Below are 19,002 nucleotides of genomic sequence, written 5' to 3'. Positions count from 1 at the left end.
ATATATATACAATGGGGCAAAAAAGTATTTAGTCAGCCACCAATTGTGCAAGTTCTCCCACTTAAAAAGATGAGAGAGGCCTGTAATTTTCATCATAGGTACACTTCAACTATGACAGACAAAATGAGAAAAAAAATCCAGAAAATCACATTGTAGCATTTTTTATGAATTTATTTGCAAATTATGGTGGAAAATAAGTATTTGGTCACCTACAAAAAAGCAAGATTTCTGGCTCTCACAGACCTGTAACTTCTTCTTTAAGAGGCCCCTCTGTCCTCCACTCGTTACCTGTATTAATGGCACCTGTTTGAACTTGTTATCAGTATAAAAGACACCTGTCCACAACCTCAAACAATCACACTCCAAACTCTACTATGGCCAAGACCAAAGAGCGGTCAAAGGACAGCAGAAACAAAATTGTAGACCTGCCACAGGCTGGGAAGACTGAATCTGGGAGAACTTGCACAATTGGTGGCTGATTAAATATTTTTTTGCCCCACTGTATATATATGTAAGTGTGTGCGTGTGTGTGTTTGAGAGTTATTTTAATTACTCCTCCGCAAACAACAGTCTTTAGCTGGCTGTTTCACCGCAATCCCCCTAACAGAGCTAACAGCGCTAACAGAGCTAACAGCGCCTGTCCTGCCTGAGGGAGTGTTTAGGACACACACACACCTATGTATTACCCAGCATGCACAATTAATCATACTCCTCTAATTTGGTCCGTAGCGTGCATATATGTAAATGAAAGGCAAACAAAAGGCCTCGATGTTGGAGTGTGTGTGTGTGTGTGTGTGTGTGTGTGTGTGTGTGTGTGTGTGTGTGTGTGTGTGTGTGTGTGTGTGTGTGTGTGTGTGTGTGTGTGTGTGTGTGTACAAGAAAGGGTCCGTGCGGAGCCCTTAGCCATGAGACGCTAATTAAAAAGCCATATCAGTGGGATGACTTATTAGTGACGCCGACGGCCTGCAGTTAGCCGCGCAGCGACACCGCGGCCAACGCTAGTTAGCCTTGGGGAAGAGATTGATGGCTCTCCTAGCGCTAGCACTGCAGCCAGGTTAGCACCGCTGGGTAGTTAGCTAGTCCGCGTGGACACATTTAGCCCTAGCCAAATTAGCTTAGAGCCATTATACCTGCCGCTGTTAGCCATTAGCCTAGCCATTAGCCTAGTGCAGGAGTGGTGCCTCAGAGCCCAATAGAAGGTTACAGAGAACATGGCAATTAGGCCATAATAGGGTAAACAATAACTTTGGTGATCGATGGAGCAAAAAGAGGTGAATTCTCTTTGGAAAAAGATCACCGGCGTCGTAATGAAAGACACCAGAAAGCGAGAGACAGAGTGAGAGAGATGGGAGAGAGAGAGAAAGAGAAAGTGTTCCATTGATCTTTCTCCGTGTGGTCGAGGGTTTTGAAAGCCATCTCCACCTGCTCATACACCCATTCAGTGCGTCTCCACATGTCATGTCATACATACTCAGGGGCCTTGATTCTCTCTCTGTGTGGGACGCCTCTCTGCAAGTGTCTGTTTCACACCGTGAAGTACACACGTTCCTGCTCTGGGAGATTCAATTCATCAGGAGACATGGAGCTGTACTCCCCCCCCCCACCTCCTGCCCTCCCCTCCCGCTGCTCTTTACAATACACACACATCATTGACATCATCTCCTAACATTTACTTAATAATTTAACACCGCGCCGCCCGTCAATACCATTTCCATAGAGGAGCTTGAGGACGAGAGAGAGGGGGAACACAAAGAAACAGAGAGAGAGAGAGAGAGAGGGGGGGAGGGAAAACAAGCGAGTTATGAGGATCGATGGTGCAAAAAAAAATGGGTTTATCGAGTGCCACACCGTGTCATATTTCCCGCAGACACAGATAAGAGAGTGGAGAGAGAGAAAGCGCTCGCCCTCTGCCGTGTAAGGTAGCGGAGAGGGAAAAAATTAATGAGATTATTGATGTTACACGTCCAAAATAATTGCTCAGATTTCAGGGGTGGGACAGGGGCACGCTGATGGGTTCGGTGATCCGTGGAAAGCTTCATTTGCCGGTAAAGGCCAACGAGTCGGAGCCGGGGCCTCGGGAGGGGACTTTGGATTGTGACCCCAGCAGTGGGGGGGGACGACGACGACATGCTTAGACATGTGCGTGTGTGTGTGTGTGTGTGTGTGTGTGTGTGTGTGTGGGGGGCATGCTTGTGCTTCACACGCATACACAAACAATGTACAGTGCCTTCAGAAAGTATTCTCACCCCTTGACTCATTCCACATGTTGTTGTGTTACAGCCTGAATTCAAAATGGAAAAAACTATTTTCTAATTTTTGGGGGGCTGCACACAATACCCCATAATGACAAAGTGTAAACTTGATTTTTGACATTTGGAATAAGGGGCATGATTACTTTCAGAAGGCACTGTATACACACACACACACACACACACACACACACACACACACACACACACACACACACACACACACACACACACACACACACACACACACACACACACACACACAATGTACATGCACGTACACACACATACACAGAATGTATAGAATGTGTATGTATACACACAGAATGTATACACACACACTTGATTTTATAACAGCAGAAAAAGCTGTTGCGGATTAAAAGGGGATGGGACTGTCCTGTTGGATGTGGATGCCTAGCCCCGTGTGTTCTGTATACTTAACCTTGGACCCCAGGCTCTAGAAACACACACCCCTACAATACAATTCACTTATAGAGAGACCTGTGTCTCCTTGATTCTATTCCCCAGGGTGAGCCCATAATCAGAGGGAGGACAAAGATAACTGGGACACACAACTGTACATAGAGAGGGTTTCAAAGGGGTAATTGTGTGTACTGTGAATACTGTATATAATGTGTGTGTGTATACATATATGTGTATATGTGTGAATAAGTGTGTGTGTGTGTGTGTGTGTGTGTGTGTGTGTGTGTGTGTGTGTGTGTGTGTGTGTGTGTGTGTGTGTGTGTGTGTGTGTGCGTGCGTGCGTGCGTGCGTGCGTGCGTGCGTGCGTGCGTGTGTGTGTGTGTGGTGGAGAATGTAATAATGTATGTGTGTGTGTGTGCATGTGCGTGCCTGCTTCTTCACAAAGACACATTCAGAGGCCCAGAGACTGGAGAGCGGCTCGGCTTCAAGATGGAGCCCAAAATCTCATCTCGTTCACAAAGCAAACATTCCAACTTTTCAACGCTCCTCTGCACTTTCCACTAATTCTGCTCACTTCCAGCATCATCACACAGAAATACAGTGTACCTTAGCTTAGCTTAAACACGGTAGGAATCTTTCTTAGTTACCCTAAAAGCACTTAACCAAAGTGTGTTTCACCTTAGTTGAGCACAAGATGCGCACTATAATTTAATTTCTCACAAATGTGCGTGTGTGTTTCTGTGCATTTGTGTATCTGTATGCTTCTCTGTGTGTGTGTGTGTGTGTGTGTGTGTGTGTGTGTGTGTGTGTGTGTGTGTGTGTGTGTGTGTGTGTGTGTGTGTGTGTGTGTGTGTGTGTGTGTGTGTGTGTGTGTGTGTGTGTGTGTGCGTGTGTGTGTGTGGCTCCCAGGACAGCACTTCCTGTCCAGATCATCTGACACGTGGTGAAGGGGGCCGAAGAGCAATTGGATCTCAGGGGTGGGCACTGGCCCCCTGCCGCGCATCTCATAGTTCCAAGCTGACCGTTTTACGGTTGAATCTGTAAAACTATTATGCTCGTTTAAAAAAAACCCGCTATCGTCAAAGTATCTCAGAGAGAGGGGGAGAAGGAGGGCGAGAGAGGGCCAGAAAGTTGGACAGAAGGGGCGGCCATCTTTGAGAACAAGGTGGAACATATCTCTATTTTGGAACCCTCTCGTTGCTCGTCCCCCCCCCGTCCCCCCCTCTGTCTCCTGTCTCTCTCTCGTTCTGTCACTCTCATTGAAGCAGTATGCACGCTTGGTCTGAGTCTATTGGAGAGTTAAGAGGAAGTCTGCCATTCATATCCCTCCTTTAATTCACAGACAGATGGGCACCATGTCAAAGCTCGCAAATTCAGACCACCACTCTTTCCCTTTTTCCCCTCTCGCTCTTAAATGATTTCTGTCTCTTTCGTGTTCTCTCCATCGCTCCCAATCCCCCTCCAGTTCTCCCTTCGTCCCGCTTCCATCCATCCACCATCCCTCATTGTTTCCCTTGCTTTCTTTCTCCCTCTGTCGTTATTCTACCGCTAACCTTCTCTTTTACACCAGCTTTACCGCTGCGCGCCCCTTATCAGATGTGGCGCTGGTTTGGAGTTTCAGCCGCCCTCCTCCCTCCTCTCCTGCGGGTTATTCATCCCTCCATTCATCCCTTCTTCCTGTGTGCTGAAAGTCAAGCTTCCCTTTACAAAACCCCCTGGTCTTATCTGAGCCACCCCATGACCCCTGGTCGCGGTGGCAGCCACCGAGGAGAGCAGGTTGACATTTATTTTCACGAGTCTTGTCCTGGAGGCAGAACTGAGCGATTTCACCCTTAGATAGGCCAGCTGCAAAGTCAAAATGGTCTATATTGTAAAAAATTATGAAAATAGAAACGTGCTTTTTGGTCTTAATTTAAGGCTAGGGTTAACATTTACATTACATTTGAGTCATGGGGGTGTGGTGCAGTGTGCGTTTGTGTGCTGACAGTGCTAGAGTGTGTGTCTGTGTGTACTATAGACAGTATTTACAGTGTGCCTACAGTGGATGCGTGTGTGTCTGTCAAATCTAACAGGTTTACGAAGCGTACAGTGAAATGCTTCGTACAGGGACATGCTTCGTACAGTGAAATGCTTCGTACAGGGACATGCTTCTTTACAGGGACATGCTTCTTTACAGGGACATGCTTCTTTACAGGGACATGCTTCTTTACAGGGACATGCTTCGTACAGGGACATGCTTCTTTACAGGGACATGCTTCTTTACAGGGACATGCTTCGTACAGGGACATGCTTCGTACAGGGACATGCTTCTTTACAGGGACTGATAGCATACAGTGGCCAGATAGGGCACTACAGTCTAGCACACTACACTTCTATTCAGTGTGTAGTGGATGGTCATAGGTATCTCAAACCAGCAGCCAATTCACTTCCCTCCTTTTTTTAATCGCTCAGTGCAGGATTTGAATCGGCAACCCTCCGGCTACTAGCCCACCTCTCCCTCTTCTAGGCTACTGGGCCTGGGGCCTGGGGCCTGGGGATACCACTGAGCGGTAGGGGTTGGGGCTAGTGGTTGGGATTAGGGACTGAGTGGGTGGTCAGGGGTATCACTCGTCTTCCTAGCCGGAGAATTCAATCTGTTTCTGTCTGGCCAGCTTCTACATCATCACTTCACTGATAGGGATCACACTGGGGGGCTGGTGAGAGGAGGCTCTCTCTCACTCTAATACACGCATGTGCACATGCATGCACACACACACACACACACACACACACACACACACACACACACACACACACACACACACACACACACACACACACACACACACACACACACACACACACACACACACACACACACACACACACACACACACACACACACACACACACACACACACACCTCTTAAGGGGACCATTTCCACTTTCAGGGAATGAGCTTTAGGTGTATTTTTTTCATTTTGTCATTAGTATAGCTTCTCCCCACCTGTGTGTGTGTTTCTCTCTCTCTCTGTGTAGCACAATGAAATGAGGATGTGCAATGGAATGTGTCCGGTCTAGCATTTCCTGTGCTGTGCTGTGTGTGTGTGTGTGTGTGTGTGTGTGTGTGTGTGTGTGTGTGTGTGTGTGTGTGTGTGTGTGTGTGTGTGTGTGTGTGTGTGTGTGTGTGTGTGTGTTCTCTAGGGGCTCTGCAGGTGCTCCTGAGTGTACATATCCCATATTCATATCCTGACTTCTATTCAGATAGTTCCTATAGGGCTCCCCATTGACAACACCTGTTGCTGTTCACACACACACACAGATACAGGCACACAGACACAAACACAGACACAGACACACACACACACAGAGACACACACAGACACACACACAACACACACACACACAGACACACAGACACACAGACACACAGACACACAGACACACACACACACACACACACATACACACACACAGACACACACACACACACACAGAGACGCACACACACAGACGTACACACACACACAGACGTACACACACACACAGACGCACACACACAGACGTACACACACAAACCATACAAAAAAATGACACCACTGAGTCAAACAGTCCACTAGATAGGAAAACATTCTTTTCACACAACATTTCTCATGAATTGCTTCATGTTTCTTTTGAAAGCATGCATTCCTGAGCAGTGAGATGGGTTGTGGCCTGTCTGTCTGCTCGCTGGTATATTTAGAGTCATTACCATTACCCATGCCAGACTGATGATGCTTAATACCTTATACGCACAGCTTGAGTATTTGGAGGTATCTGACATGTGTGTTGGACTCTAACACTCAGTCTAGTCGCAGCCTATCCGATGTGTGTTGGTATCGAGTGAATACTTCAACGCAGAAGTAGAGAGGGAAAGAAATATACAAGCATTAGAACAGGTTGAGTGGCAGAGGAGGAGTCTAAAAAGGCATTGTGAAAATAAGGAACTGCCAGAACAGTCCAACACTCTGAAGTGGGAGTGGTGACAAGGAGACAACTGGCTGAGGGAGGCAGCAGACGGACCTCCAATGGGGTCTAGAATCCCATAACTGGTCACAGTGTGGATAACTGTGGAGATTACAATGTGGAACGAGTTCATCTACGGGCTCTGACAGAGAGTGAGATGGAGAAGGAGAGAGAGAGAGAGAGAGAGAGAGAGAGAGAGAGAGAGAGAGAGAGAGAGAGAGAGAGAGAGAGAGAGAGAGAGAGAGAGAGAGAGAGAGGGAATGAAGGGGAGAGGAGAAAGAGAGAGAGAGAGAGAGAGAGAGAGAGAGAGAGAAAGGAATGAAGGGGAGAGGAGAGAGAGAGAGAGAGAGAGAGAGAGAGAGAGAGAGAGAGAGAGAGAGAGAGAGAGAAAGGGAATGAAGGGGGAGAGGAGAGAGAAAGAGAGAGAGAGAAAGAGAGAGAGAGAGAGAGAGAGAGAGAGAGAGAGAGAGAGAGAGAGAGAGAGAGAGAGAGAGAGAGAGAAAGGGAGAGAGAGAGAAAGTAAGAGAGACTATTAGCGTGCTAAAAGTGGAGGCCAGTTCGGTGGTGGACGACTGCTCTGCATGCCACTACATTAGCCGACAATAAGGAACACTTTGGTTGTCATGAGGTCACCTATAATCTATGCCTCATCTACGCCTCTGGTGAGAGGTGGGGGGAAGGTGTGCGTGTGTGTGTGTGTGTGTGTGCGTGTGCACTCTTGCGTGTGTGTGCTCATGCACAAGTGTGTGTGTGCGTGTGTGTGGTAGGGGGAGCCTAATTGAAAGCTGATTCCTGTCAGGAGCTCCTTTCTCTGGGAGACAGAGGGGACATTGTGTCCGTCTCAGCTTCAGTGTGGCCTTGGCTGCTGCCAGAAACCCACCTTTTTTTTAAATCCCTGAGACAAAACAGAACCCCTAACTACCCTCCTCCTCCTTCTCCTCTCCTCTGCCTGACCCCCACCTCTTCTCCATCCCCCATCCACTCTCCTTTCCCTCTTCTTCTCTCCATCCTCTTGCTCTCTCTCTCCGATCATCTCTTTTTTTCATTCTATCCTCTCTCTCTTGTCTCTCCCCCTCTCCTTCTCCCCCTTCCCTCTCTCTCCCCATCCTCTCTCTCTCCCTCTCTGTGTGGTTGATGAAAGGGGAGCCGTCAGGCTGGTGGTTTGCGCGGGCCAGATAACAGTCAAACAGAATGAAAAGGCCTGTCTATCTCCGGGCCGGCAGGACGAGGGCCATGTCAAAACTACAACTTTACCACTCAACAGGGCTTGGCAGCGCACGCTGGATGCAAAAAAGCCAATCACGCACGCAAACACACACAGGATAGACACACATAAACACAGACGTGGCTCATGCGCACACGCACACACACACACTCTCTCTCGCCCTGTGACCGATTCTACCTCTGACACACACAGCCTGTCCTTGTCCTATCGTCTAATGTCTAATGCTAAGGAGGTGGCTCTAGTTACCAGACTAGGTGTGTGTGTGTGTTCGTGTGTGCGTGTGTGCGCGTGTGTGCGCACCTGCTTGTCTGCCTGTGTGTGTGTGTAAATTAAGACTAGCTGCTTGGGGGTGGAATTGGTGACACAGCTCATAATGTGCTATACGAATGGACACAGTGTAAAAGAGACAGGCAGAGAAGGCAGTCTAGATGGATTCCATGTATGTTTCCGTGGTGTATGTTTTGGGGACCCACCAAAAGAGAGCACCTTCAGCATCAATGGTTAATGATGTCATCAGCTCATAGCGGCGGAGTGATGCTCAGGGTTTGACACATGAGAAAATGAGCAACGCCAGAGGTGAGGAACAACATAGGGGATGATTTGTGTGTGTGTGTGGTGGTGGGGGGGGGTGTCAGAGTGTGTGTGAGAGACACTACTCTCCTGTATGTGTGGTGAAGAACAACATAGTAGATGGTGTGTGGCCAACCAGCTCTCACAAATCTCACTTCAGAATTTGACGTTCATCCATGTTTCTCAAACGTCAAATTTCAAAGTTGTTGCAACGTCAAATTTCAAAGTGTTTAAGGTGAAGTTTAGGCATTAACTCTGATTAACTCTTTAAGGTAAGGGTTACGGTTTGGGATCGGCGTAAAACAAAAATATCAAAAACAACTTTCTATCACTGGATTTGACTTGCAACATTTGGAAACAGAGGCAAAGGTGGATGCTTACGCCCAATAACACCTAGCAAAACTGAACACTACTTGAAGGTAACAGTGCTCACTGTTGCCCCTAGTGGCCGGTTTCCATGTCATCTCCCGACGTCCTTATGGAGGGACGTCGAATACTGACTTGTATCACGGGTGACCTAGCTGGTGTGTGTGTGTGTGTGAGACACTACTCTCATGTTGAATGCCTCTTTAACCTTACAGTACCCTGTTCAGACAGACTAGCCTTTCACCTTAAAATAAAGCCCTCTTTTTTTTTGCCCACCCGGGGGCAAATCTATATTTTCTTAATTTCAAAAATAAATGGAACTCAAAGCTTGTGGAGGGGTTATCATCCCCAGAGTGGGGAGAGGCTAATTTCTTCCAGCTGTGTGTGTGTGTGTCAAAGTGTGCGTGTGTGTGTCTGAGCGTGTGCGTGTTTGGGTCTCTGTGTGTGTGAGTGTGATGGGGGTTGTAAAATGACAGATTTATTCGACCCTTAAACACACGAGACAGCCTGAGCTCCACATACTGTCAGAGGGGCCTTGTTAGGAGGCTCATGTTGCTGGATACCTCTTCTACCTCTCTCTAGCTCTCTCTCTATCTCGAGCTCTCTCTCTAGCTCTCTCTCCCTCTTTCTATCTCTCTCTCTATCTCTCGCTCTCTCTCTAGCTCTCTCTCCCTCTTTCTATCTCTCTCTACCTCTCTCTCTCTCTCTATCTCTCGCTCTCCTCCTCTCCCTCTCTCTCTGCCTCTCTCTCTCCTCCTCTCCCTCTCTCTCTCTGCCTCTCTCTCTCCCTCTTTCTATCTCTCTCTCTACCTCTCTCTCTCTCTCTATCTCGAGCTCTCTCGCTCTCCTCCTCTCCCTCTCTCTCTGCCTCTCTCTCTCCTCCTCTCCCTCTCTATCTCTCTTTCTATCTCTACCTCTCTCTCTCCTCCTCTCCCTCTCTCTCTGCCTCTCTCTCTCCCTCTTTCTATCTCTCTCTCTACCTCTCTCTCTCTCTTTACCTCTCTCTCTCTCTCTACCCCTCTCTCTACCTTTCTCTCTCTCTCTACCTACCTCTCTCTCTACCTACCTCTCTCTCTACCTACCTCTCTCTCTACCTACCTCTCTCTTTCTCTCTCTCTGCCTATCATTTTTCTGACTGTGTATACGCTACATTGCTTGAGTGTGTGCATGTCTTCCAAATGTTTCCTATGTATATGCGGTAGTGGTAGTGGAGACACACACACACACACACACGAAGGAGCCCTTTAAAGTCAACCGACGGCGGCCTGTGCATGTACACACGTGTGAGTGTATGTGCTCCACCCCCCATCCACTCATTTACACACTCTCTTACATAGTTAGTTAAGAGCGCCACATCCCCCCTCCCTCTGCAGTGTACCTCGCGGTGAGGGGCCTAATTCACAGGCTGACACACAAACATTGCTCTCGTTTCAGGTTTAAGTGAGCAGCCGGGGCCCTATACGTTGCTCTTGGCCCGCGCCCACCAGTGCATACAGCGAATGCGTTAGGCCAAAGGGGCTTGGCAGCCCTGATGGAAGCCACACGGTCCATAAGTGGGGCCTGGGAAATGTTGGGGAGAAGGAAGGGTGTCGGCGAGGAGTGGAGGAGGGTGACGGGATCTGGTTCGCCATTGGAAGTACTGGGGTACATAGTCGTCCACGCCGTCGTTGCTCTCAGCATCATCAGTATCTGACCATCGCCATGACTACCGTCATCATTACCTTCATCGTTGTCATCACCGTCATATACTGTACACCATCATCATGACTACCTTCATCATCATCATCATTACCATCACCATCATATACTGTACACCATCATCATGACTACCTTCATCATCATTACTATCACCATCATATACTGTACACCATCATCATGACTGGCTTCATCATCATCATTACCACCACCATCATATACTGTACACCATCATCATGACTACCTTCATCATCATTACCATCACCATCATATACTGTACACCATCATCATGACTACCTTCATCATCACCTTCTTTACCATCATCGTCATATACTGTACACCATCATCATGACTACCTTCATCATCACCTTCTTTACCATCATCGTCATATACTGTACACCATCATCATGACTACCTTCATCATCATCATTACCACCACCATCATCTACTGTACACCATCATCATGACTACCTTCATCATCATCATTACCATCATCTATTGTACACAATCATCATAACTACCTTCCTCATCATCATAACTACCTTCATCATCACCATCATATACTGTACACCATCATCATGACTACCTTCATCATCATCATTACCATCGCCATCATATACTGTACACCATCATCATAACTACTTTCATCATCATCATCATCATTATCATCATCATCGACACCATCACAATATAGGGTACATCATCATCACCATAACTATAATCATCAGCCTAACTACCACAAACTCATCACCATAACTACCATCATCATCAGACACCTTGGATGACCTGGCCTTGTGAGACGGAAGGTCAAAGCTCAGACTGGCGTCGACACCACCAAAACCACACACATACGCCACACACACCAAAAACACACAGCCAATTTACTACCCAGGGAGGGATGGAGAGTTCTCTCTATAAAAACCTATTAGGTCATCACTGCTTAAACCTGATACCTCGGCACCAACGATGGTAGGCTTGTAAAGAGGAGCAAACTGGGCCTGTCCCCAACTGCTAACCCTGTGCCTTTTGAGATACACACATACTATACACACTGTGCATGGATTCACAAACACATACAGGCACACAAACACACACACTCGTCTTAGAACAGGGTAAGACCTGAACCACAGAATCAACAAGGTTTGACTCAAATCCATAATATGATCAATTATATGTTCCATAACAGCATATTATACCGAACCTGAGCGTTTATTGTGCTAGTGCTTACAGAGACATGGTTCAGGTGGGGTGCCAAGACCCTCAAAGGTCTGTTACAGTGAACATTAGCCTCCAGTGTGAGGCCAGACACACACAGACATACCACAGTTTTGCACAAAATAGTAAGACCCAAAATACACACCAAAATAAAGTAAAATAATGAATAAGAGTATAATAATGTGCACACACACACACACACACACACACACACACACACACACACACTCTCTCTCTCTGGGTACATTCTTCAGGGTCACACACACACACACACACACACTCTCTCTCTGGGTACATTCTTCAGGGTCACACACACACACACACACACACACACACACACACACACACACACACACACACACACACACACACACACACACACACACACACACACACACACACACACACACACACACACACACACACACACACACACACACACACACACACACACACACACCGCAGCCTTGGTTTTCACAGCATGGCTGGCGCTGTGTCGGCACATCAACAAGTCTTCGGTAGTTGACTTTCTGCCTATGTGTGTGTGTGTGTTCGTGAGTGTGCACCTCGGCCCCCTTAGTCCCTGGTTACTCTGTATTATTTCGGCAGAGATACACAGACTGTCTGTGCAAACAGGATATGTCCCGGCCCTATTCCCTTACATCTTGTCTGCATTAATAGTCAGTCAACTCTGTTTCAATACGTTTCCATTCAAAGAAAATATACCGTCTGAAATATCACTGTGTTTGAAACATGCTTTGACGGGGGGCCTCGTTTATTTTCCTTATGGGGCTCCTCTGTCGGTCTGCCTGCCTTGTGTCATTTATAATATACTATATATATATATATATATTTATATAATACTGACCCTTATTTTACCAGGTAAGATGACTGAGAACATATTCTCTTTTACAGCAACAACCTAGGGAAGAGTTACAGGGACAAATGAGCCATTTGGAAGCTAGGGATGATTAGTTGGCCATGATGGTATGAGGGCCAGATTGGGAATTTAGCCAGGACACCAGGGTTAACACCCCTACTCTTATAATAAGTGCCGTGGGATCTTTAGTGATGACAGAGAGTCAGGACACTCGTTTTAACATCCTATCCGAAAGACAGCACCCTTATGCAGAGGCATGTCCCCTTCACTGCCCTGGTATCTCCTTAGACCAGAGGGGACAGTCTACCTACTGGCCATCCAACACCACTTCCAGCAGAATCTGGTCTCCCATCGAGGGACTGACCAGAACAGACTCTGCTTAGCATCAGAGGCGAGCCAGCAGAGGGATACAGGGTGGTATGCTGCTGGCTTTATCAAATTGCTGTGTCAAGAGAGACAAACATACTACCTCCGGACAAGATCCTCTCGAACGGGATAGTGTGTCACATGATCGAGGACAAATAATTGGTGGAGGGAAAGAAAAGACGGCAGGTGTTTTTGGAGGTTTTAACGGAGAGCCTCGGAAAAATTCCTCTGAATTCCTTGTCTAAGACACAGAAAAAAAGGTTATAGTGTGGTGGTGGTGGTGGTGGTGGTGGTGGTGGTGGTGGTGGGGCAGGCCACCGTTAAGACTGAAGGTCGAAACATTCACATTTTTCGATTGTTTCTTTCTCCCCCCACCCCACTGAAAGAGATCATGTAATTCAATAAACATTGGACGACGCTGCAACAACCACGTCTCCTATATCAACTCCACGAGGATTCAAAGTGCTTTAAAAGAGTGCATACGAGACCGAATGTGTGTATTACACCAACTGGCCTATACACAGAGCACACCAAACATTAGGAACACCTTCCTAATATTGTATTGCACCCGTAATAGGCAAATGCAGCGCAACAGGCACGTGGTCTTGTACGTAGTTTATATAGGATGACGTTTGCACTCGGTGTGATATTATGAAATGAAGTGCTTGCGGATTTCGTAGCGACATAAGCATGTCGCACTGAGGTGGCGCCCTGCGAGGGAGAGGAACAGGGCGGTGTTGCGTTAAGGTCTCACTCTCTCTCTAGTGAATCACTGTGACAAAGAGCAGGCCGGCCCGACCACAGCACATCCTGACTGAGAACACTGAGGGCTGTACAGTGGCCTGTCTGGTGAGCCTGGGTCAGAGACAAGCAGTAACTGAGGGGATGGCTCTCTACCATTTTGGGACTCCTTTCACCAAATTCTGTTCAACTCTATTCTAAGGTACCCAATCGGGTTCAGTGCTCTGGGAAACCTGCCATGTGACTAGGTGAGACCACTGATGTCAAAAGAAACTCTTCCAGTGACCACAGCCCTGCTCTGTAGTGAGAATTTCCCAAATATTCCCAGTGAGGAGAAAATAGAGCACAGGGAAGTGGGAAGGAAAAATCCCTCAACGTTATTCCCTGCCCAGACTTTTTTCCTTTCCCGCAGCAATGGCAACCCTCAGACCGAGCTACTGTGTACTGTACCTGCTACTGGACTGAAATATGAGCCCTACCCAAAATAAACCCTCAACTTTTGCAACACACAAGAAAGTGGGTTTTAAAAACAAACGTCTAAAAATACAATTGTTGGAGAACGGGAGGCCCAGCAGTGGTAGTGTGTGTGTGCGTGTGTGTGTGGCGTGTGTGAGGGAGGGAGAGCGAGAGAGAGAGAGAGAGCGAGCTGGCATTTCTGTGGCCAGCCCCACAGCTTGCCAGGGTATAGGACCCGGGGAGGCCTGGCCGCTGGAATGCATTGGCCAACCACCGGCTTCCTTTCAACATTTATTGAAAATCGACCACTGGCACCTGCTACGGAGGCCCACAGCCGGGTGATCCCCTTAGAACACCTTTCTGCTTTCGCAAGAGAGGATCATTCAATATTAGGAGGCTCATCTTTAATGCACGTGTCCCCCATGTTTGACCGTGTGTAAACATAAGGACCGGACACTGGAAGAGAGACAACTGAATAGACCTGATTTAACATAGCAAATACCTGACTAAACATAGACCAACAACAGAATGCCAATCAGAGAAGTCCAAAATGCTAAAATGAGAATTGGTGCCAAATCCAAAAGCGTTGAGTCCTGATATTACCTCACGTATGTTGTGTATCAGTAGACATCTGAAGTCCCCGGAGCGCCCCCTTTTTGCCAGTCTCTCTATTTGGGAGTGTATGTTCCAGGAGCAAGTCAGCGTGTGTTCTCCGAGGTAGACCAGAGGAACCGGGCAGAGCTTTAAAAACAATCTCCTGCTTGTGTGTGGAGCTCGGGGTGGATTAGGTCGACTGGGAGGTTACCCCTGTCTGTCACCGTAACACCCAGAGAACACCTAAACATATCCATCTGGGAGGTTACCCCTGTCTGTCACCGTAACACCCAGAGAACACCCAAACATATCCATCTGGGAGGTTACCCCTGTCTGTCACCGTAACACCCAGAGAACACCTAAACATATCCATCTGGGAGGTTACCCCTGTCTGTCACCGTAACACCCAGAGAACACCCAAACATATCCATCTGGGAGGTTACCCCTGTCTGTCACCGTAACACCCAGAGAACACCTAAACATATCCATCTGGGAGGTTACCCCTGTCTGTCACCGTACAACACCCAGAGAACACCTAAACATATCCATCTGGGAGGTTACCCCTGTCTGTCACCGTAACACCCAGAGAACACCTAAACATATCCATCTGGGAGGTTACCCCTGTCTGTCACCGTAACACCCAGAGAACACCCAAACATATCCATCTGGGAGGTTACCCCTGTCTGTCACCGTAACACCCAGAGAACACCCAAACATATCCATCTGGGAGGTTACCCCTGTCTGTCACCGTAACACCCAGAGAACACCTAAACATATCCATCTGGGAGGTTACCCCTGTCTGTCAACGTAACACCCAGAGAACACCTAAACATATCCATCTGGGAGGTTACCCTGTCTGTCACCGTACAACACCCAGAGAACACCTAAACATATCCATCTGGGAGGTTACCCCTGTCTGTCACCGTAACACCCAGAGAACACCTAAACATATCCATCTGGGAGGTTACCCCTGTCTGTCACCGTACAACACCCAGAGAACACCTAAACATATCTATCTGGGAGGTTACCCCTGTCTGTCACCGTACAACACCCAGAGAACACCTAAACATATCCATCTGGGAGGTTACCCCTGTCTGTCACCGTACAACACCCAGAGAACACCTAAACATATCTATCTGGGAGGTTACCCCTGTCTGTCACCGTACAACACCCAGAGAACACCTAAACATATCCATCTGGGAGGTTACCCCTGTCTGTCACTGTACAAGGGCCACTGCAGCATTGGGATGATACAGGCCCTCAAGTCTGCTCGTCACCAACTCCCCTTCCCCTCCCTCAGTGAAACTGCTGGGGCCCACCCTCCCTCTCTTTTACTCTCAGTTGTTCCGCCCTGGTCTGACTCCAGACCAAATGTATTACAAGTGTTCTTGCTGTAAGATTATATTTGGATTCTCTAGGCTGGCTTCCAATTATTACTGGCACTTAATGCTTTTCACACCATTCACAGATCCCCTTACTTTTCTCCCCTCAGTCTGGGAGGCTTTTGGCTGGGATCAGCACTTTTCAGCGGTTTAGGAGGAGAAGGAGGGAGGAAAGGGGGAGGTGTGAATAGAGAGAATAGGAAATGATTCAGCCTCTTGCTGCAGGCCCCCCGAGGCTGATAGCTACGTAGCTGCTAGGATAATGAGGCCGTTAGCGTTGGAAGTAAAGGAGGAGAAAAAAATGCAGCCAGGCGTTCAGAGGTAACCACAGAGTGCTGTCCAAAGGTGAGCCTTTAATTGTTAGGTGGAGAGAGTTTGAGAATCACAATGGAAGACCATGTAGTAGTGAGAGAGAGAGAGAGAGAGAGAGAGAGAGAGAGATACTCCTGAAAGAGTGTGAGTGACAGATGGGCTGTAACAGAACTGGGATTGTTGGAGCGCTGATCTGGTTTTGATTATAGACAGAGAGAGAGAGAGAGAGAGAGAGAGAGCGCCAGAGAGAGAGGGGAAAGAGAGAGATGAGAGAGAGAGCACCAGAGAGAGAGGGGAAAGAGAGAGATGAGAGAAAGTGTGAAAGAGAGAACAAGAGAGATGGGGGGCAAAAGGTGCAGGGAGGGAGGGAGGGAGGGAGGGATAGAGATGTGAGGGCCCCCATACACACCGACCTTCCCCTTCTCCTCCACCCCTCCCTCGTGTTAGGGTTTGGCTAAGTGATGTGTCGGGGTGGGGGACCTTTCTCTCTCTACCACCAACAATTCATCTGTTATTGTCGGGGGGCGGGGGGTAGTGTGAGTTAGTCATTGCCCTGGCTATCACAACAGACAAGCCAAATGATTGGACAGGAGAAAGGGCCGGCGACCTCGAGTGGACGGGGTCACAGGGGGGACCAGCCTTCAGCGATAGCTACTCCATCTCTCTCTCTCCCCCGCTATTAAACCATCTATTGATTTATCATAGCCATCGCCCCGCGGCCACACAAACACACATCTCCCATTTCATCTTTCCTCCAGACCATACACAGGGGAGGGACACACACGCACACACAGGGGCCCTAACCTACCACCATCACTAGCGCCTGTTATTGTGTATATAGGGTTGGTGCAGACACTTCTGGTACAAGTATGGAGAGAGCAGGAGTGTGGCAGAGGATGTTAAGAACAAATACACTATTTATTCAAAAGTGTGTTGCCACCCCATCAAATTAGTGGACTCGGCTAGTTGAGCCACACCCGTTCCTGACAGGTGTATAAAATTGAGCGCACACCACCATGCAATCTCCATAGACAAACACTGGCAGTAGAATGGCCTTACTGAGAGCTCAGTCACTTTCAACGTGGCAACGTCATAGGATGCCACCTTTCCAACAAGTCAGTACATCAAATTTCTGCCCTGCTAGAGCTGCACCGGTCAAGGTCCTGTTTCAGCATAACAATGCGCCCCTGTGCACAAAGCAAGGTCCATACAGAAATGGTTTGTCCAGATGGGTATGGAAGAACTTGACTGGCCTGCACAGAGCCCTGACCTCAAGCCCATCGAACACCTTTGGGATGAATTGGAACGCCGACTGCGAGCCAGGCCTAATCACCCAACATCAGTGCCCGACCTCACTAATGGTATTGTGGCTGAATGGGAATCAAGTCCCTGCAGCAATGTTCCAACATCTAGTGGAAAGCCTTCCCAGAAGAGTGGAGACTGTTAAATCAGCCCCATATTAATGCCCATGATTTCCGAATGAGATGTTCGACGAGCAGCTGTCCACATACTTTTGGTCATGTACTGTATGTAAGAACTCTGGATCCCTGGAAAAGTCCCCCCTCCATGGACTAACTATAGTGGTCCACCACTCCAATCTGGTCTGTCTCAAGGTCTGGGCCGTGGTGTGAACAGCAACCCCAACAAGGGAAGGGGCACACATCCCCCCCAACCCCTGAGTCTTTGCCTGCAGGCCAAGTCACCCCCTCAAAACCTTCCCTTAACCCCAGCCGGCAGGGAAAACACAGCCTGATTCTGCCCCCCAACGCTTCCTTCAGAGTCAAGGGTGAGCGCCCCAAACCTTTCCAGTGTGCTAGCGCATAAAGGACCACGGCTTATCTCCAGACATATGGATGAAGGAGGAGGAGGCTGTGTCGAAGCCAAGAGTCACCATCAACCAGCATCAACCATCTAAGTTACCTGGCTTTAAAGGGATACAGCACAGAGAGGCGTCTGTCTACCTACAGACCTGATATCCTTGGCCACTGTAACAAATGGAACACTAGTTACTTTAATAATGCCACTTTAAGAAAGTTTACATATCTCGCATTACTCATCTCATATGTGTATACTGTATACTGTATCCTTCACTATCTATTCTTTACTATCTATTGCATCTTAGCCTCTCTGTCACTACTCATCCATATATATTATACTTATATATTCTCACCTCATTCCTTTACTAGATTGTATGTATTAGGTTTAGTTGTGGAATTTGTAGATATTAGGTTTTGTTGTGGAATTTGTTAGATATTAGGTTTAGTTGTGGAATTTGTTAAATATTAGGTTTAGTTGTGGAATTTGTTAGATATTAGGTTTTGTTGTGGAATTTGTTGGATATTAGGTTTAGTTGTGGAATTTGTTCGATATTAGGTTTTGTTGTGGAATTTGTTTAGATATTAGGTTTTGTTGTGGAATTTGTTAGATATTAGGTTTTGTTGTGGAATTCTTAGATATTACCTGTTAGATACTGCTGCACTGTCGGATCTAGAAGCATAAGCATTTCGCTACACTCGCAATAACATCTGCTTACCATGTGTATGT

General features: G+C 47.6%; 1 protein-coding gene and 1 long non-coding RNA gene across 14 annotated transcripts in view; one reads left to right on the top strand and one right to left on the bottom strand.

The window, feature by feature from the left end:
* The window catches only part of prdm16 (PR domain containing 16), a 236,073-nt gene that overhangs the window by 50,366 nt on the left and 166,705 nt on the right, over window positions 1-19,002 (bottom strand). The window lies entirely within an intron of this gene.
* On the top strand, window positions 15,141-15,768 carry LOC127912795 (uncharacterized). Its single transcript, XR_008083450.1, has 4 exons — window positions 15,141-15,260; window positions 15,321-15,378; window positions 15,495-15,552; window positions 15,670-15,768. It is a non-coding gene; the product is annotated as an uncharacterized LOC127912795 (long non-coding RNA).

This window comes from Oncorhynchus keta, chromosome 28 (assembly GCF_023373465.1).
Source record: "Oncorhynchus keta strain PuntledgeMale-10-30-2019 chromosome 28, Oket_V2, whole genome shotgun sequence".
Taxonomy (NCBI): domain Eukaryota; kingdom Metazoa; phylum Chordata; class Actinopteri; order Salmoniformes; family Salmonidae; genus Oncorhynchus; species Oncorhynchus keta.
This window is presented reverse-complemented; position numbering and strand designations above follow the sequence as displayed.